Source organism: Mytilus californianus, unplaced genomic scaffold (genome assembly GCF_021869535.1).
Source record: "Mytilus californianus isolate M0D057914Y unplaced genomic scaffold, xbMytCali1.0.p SCAF_8, whole genome shotgun sequence".
Taxonomy (NCBI): domain Eukaryota; kingdom Metazoa; phylum Mollusca; class Bivalvia; order Mytilida; family Mytilidae; genus Mytilus; species Mytilus californianus.
Window position 1 is genome coordinate 18738355 of NW_026262734.1, and position 4784 is coordinate 18743138.

Below are 4784 nucleotides of genomic sequence, written 5' to 3' on the forward strand. Positions count from 1 at the left end.
TGTTTGCGGTATAAAATCTTTTCCGCAAGTTTATTGTTTTCTGTTTGGTAATAAATTAATAATTAGATCTATTTTGTTACATCTTGTGACCCGTTTATTTGGCAATCGCCAATGGCAGTCAGCAGGGTTTAAGAACATCAGTTGTTCGACCTGATAGTCAAATGCGTTTTGTTAAAATATACTTTTTCACTCATTTGGTCTTTTGGAAAATGTTGTTTGTGCTGTATTTAGACCCCTCTACCAAGAAATTTGTTTTGCATGCACACGTATAAAAATTGCGGTTTTTATCCAACGCAATCATGGGTTTGAACGTGGTTTTCAATTTAGACTTGTTTATATTTTTTCGTTTGGGCTTGTATTATATTTGCCTTCGGGTTTATGATCCGTTCATCCTATTTTGACTCTTTCAAAATTGTAGAGTCTATCCTAAATTGAGGTAAATTATATGGCCTTCCAAATACCGTTTCGATTCCTAACATCACTGAAGAGACATTAATTGTCGAAATCCGGATATGGTGTACAAATTTTTGCACCTCATGTTTGCGGTATACCATCTTTTCCGCAAGTTTATTGTTTTCTGTTTGGTAATAAATTAATAATAAGATCTATTTTGTTACATCTTGTGATCCGTTTATTTGGCAATTGCCAATGGCAGTCAGCAGGGTTTAAGAACATCAGTTTCGACCTGCTAGTCAAATGCGTTTTGTTAAAATATATTTTTTCACTCATTTGGTCTTTTGGAAAATGTTGTTTGTGCTGTATTTAGACCCCTCTACCAAGAAATTTGTTTTGCATGCACACGTATAAAAATTGCGGTTTTTATCCAACGCAATCATAGGTTTGAACGTTGTTTTCAATTTAGACTTGTTTATTATTTTTCGTTTGGACTTGTATTATATTTGCCTTCGGGTTTATATGATCCGTTCATCCTATTTTGACTCTTTCAAAATTTAAGAGTCTATCCTAAATTGAGGTAAATTATATGGCCTTCCAAATACCGTTTCGATTCCTAACATCACTGAAGAGACATTAATTGTCAAAATCCGGATATGGTGTACAAATTTTTGCACCTCATGTTTGCGGTATACAATCTTTTCCGCAAGTTTATTGTTTTCTGTTTGGTAATAAATTAATAATAAGATCTATTTTGTTACATCTTGTGATCCGTTTATTTGGCAATCGCCAATGGCAGTCAGCAGGGTTTAAGAACATCAGTTGTTCGACCTGATAGTCAAATGCGTTTTGTTAGAATATATTTTTTCACTCATTTGGTCTTTTGGAAAATGTTGTTTGTGCTGTATTTAGACCCCTCTACCAAGAAATTTGTTTTGCATGCACACGTATAAAAATTGCGGTTTTTATCCAACGCAATCATAGGTTTGAACGTTGTTTTCAATTTAGACTTGTTTATTATTTTTCGTTTGGACTTGTATTATATTTGCCTTCGGGTTTATATGATCCGTTCATCCTATTTTGACTCTTTCAAAATTTAAGAGTCTATCCTAAATTGAGGTAAAATATATGGCCTTCCAAATACCGTTTCGATTCCTAACACCACTGAAGAGACATTAATTGTCGAAATCCGGATATGGTGTACAAGTTTTTGCACCTCATGTTTGCGGTATACAATCTTTTCCGCAAGTTTATTGTTTTCTGTTTGGTAATAAATTAATAATAAGATCTATTTTGTTACATCTTATGATCCGTTTATTTGGCAATCGCCAATGGCAGTCAGCAGGGTTTAAGAACATCAGTTGTTCGACCTGCTAGTCAAATGCGTTTTGTTAAAATATACTTTTTCACTCATTTGGTCTTTTGGAAAATGTTGTTTGTGCTGTATTTAGACCCCTCTACCAAGAAAATTGTTTTGCATGCACACGTATAAAAATTGCGGTTTTTATCCAACGCAATCATAGGTTTGAACGTTGTTTTCAATTTAGACCTGTTTATATTTTTTCGTTTGGGCTTGTATTATATTTGCCTTCGGGTTTATATGATCCGTTCATCCTATTTTGACTCTTTCAAAATTTAAGAGTCTATCCTAAATTGAGGTAAATTATATGGCCTTCCAAATACCGTTTCGATTCCTAACATCACTGAAGAGACATTAATTGTCGGAATCAGGATATGGTGTACACATTTTTGCTCCTCATGTTTGCGGTATACAATCTTTTCCGCAAGTTTATTGTTTTCTGTTTGGTAATAAATTAATAATAAGATCTATTTTGTTACATCTTGTGATCCAATTATTTGGCAATTGCCAATGGCAGTCAGCAGGGTTTAAGAACATCAGTTTCGACCTGCTAGTCAAATGCGTTTTGTTAAAATATATTTTTTCACTCATTTGGTCTTTTGGAAAATGTTGTTTGTGCTATATGTAAATATGTCTGCGAGAATGTCTAAACATATCATGTAATGCATATACAAATAACACACAACAATAATAGGTTCATTGCGACATCTTGAAAGGTAAGTTTTGTTTTACTGTCTATATAAATATAAGAAGATTTGGTATGATGGCCAATGAGATAACTCTACACCAGAGACCAAATGACATAGAAGTTAACCACTATATAGGCCAACATACGGCCTTCAGCAATGAACAAAACCCATACTGCAGAGTCAGCTATAAAAGGCCTCGAAATGACAACTGTAAAACAATTCAAACGAGAAAACTAACGGCCTGATTTATGCACAAAACAATGAACTAAAAACAAATATGATATACAGCAACATGAGACAACCACTGAATTACAGGCTCTTGAATTGGGACAGGCACATACATAATGTGGCGGTGTTAAACATGTTTGCTGGCGCCAAACCACCTCCTAACCTGGGACAGTGGTGTAACAGTAAACTTTAAAAATCAGTTGAAAAGAGCTTAACTCATTAGATCGATAGAAGTTCATCGTCCTGATGACATCTATAAAGGAACAAATCTGTCAAATTTTCACGACAACTTTTCGCTCAAATTTAAGAAACATAGTTTAGATTGTACAGGTTGTTCTTGGAAAAGAATATATACTCTTCAAGGAATAGACGTTCTTCGAGTTTACTTGAAAATGCATTTTTTATGCACTTTTGAAAATTAAAATGAATTTTCTCGATTCCTCCACTATCACAAATATTCATACAAGGATGTAAAAACTCACATATCAAACTGTGATTGAACGTTGTGTAGTGTGCAAATTTCAACCTTCCACCAAAATACTCGCATTACTGATATCATACATTTTGTATTTTATGTAAGAACTAATTTTGTTTACAGATGTCGACAAACAAAGGGTATGTATAATTCCTGCTTTGAAATCCCGACGAATTAGTATCACTGATGATTTATCAAGTACCCCTCGTTCAAAATCCTAGATTTACCACTGCCAAGAGAATAACCAAAATATTTAAAATTAAGAAGTCAAACTATTATGTATAAGGCAAAGAGATACAGAAATAATGAACCAATCCCTTTTTTTCGATCGATCCATCGATTGATCGAGAGAGAGATGAATACACTCATAACTAAATAGAAACATTTTCCTCCTTTTGCTTTCTCTCAATTATCTGTATTATCTTTTAAGGAGAAATTTATTTGTGTTTTATTTTCGCTTGCTTTAAAACTTTCAGGTCTTCCATTTTAATTCTACCTTCCATTATTTATCACGTACCGTGACTTTATTTGCATACATTATCAATAGTATGTCAAAAGATTTTTATCTTCACAAATTTCTAACTAACCATGTCATTATTACATTTTGAAAATTCCTATTAAACGTGTTCTTTTCAAATATATAAAGAAACAAGAATTCAAACTGGGTGTCATGATCTCCAAATAATATAGTGTAAACGCGTTGATCGCTTTATCACAAAGTCATATAACTGAAGTTTTTTTTTATAATATTATAATTGTTCAATTGAAAATTCACTGAAAACCATAATCCTGTTAGTATAATTAACCTATTTCACTTGAAGCTTTAATTCTATAAACTTAATCCCGTCTTCTTTTATATTCTCAACGTGACAAATCAAATTGTTGTGTTTTTTTTTTTTTTTACTTTTTAATGCAAAATTCAGTTATTCATTTATCCATATATTATTTTTGCTGTCTTAGGACATATATGTGTCAATCGACCAAAATATCCGCCGTGACTGAAAATTAAACACAGAGTCTTAAATAAAACATAGATACAACGTAGAACATACTTGACAAACTAGTTTGAACAAAAAAAATCCCGAAAAGAATCAATGGGGAGAAATTGGGTGAATATCTCTTCGAAAGATATAATGATAAAAGATTGAATTTCATAAAACCTTTAGTAAAATAATACAATAACACATCCTGTAATGATCTATCAAAAAATTATTTATCCCATAACCAAATATGTCACTTCAAATCTTTATTGTCACTAACGAAGAATTGTGCTAAAATCTATAATCAACTAGAAAATTAAATTGCATCAAGATCCTATCCAGACGAGATACACTCGTATATCGATTCATATATTTTTATTCACATAACCATATGTATGGCGTTGAAGTTTTGACGGTGTTTAAAAAAGGCTCACACAGATTCATTTCAATTTATGGTACACCCTATTAATTTTGGACATTTAGTTAAATATGAATATATATAAATAAAAGTTACAATAAAAGGTGTTTCGAAACTGGGCATATACATAAAGAGTGTATTAAAATGAAATAAATTTATGGTCGATTAAAGTATAAGTGAAAAACTAACATTCTCATGCATGAAATTTAAACACAACCTTGACTAGATAATCAGTTCACAA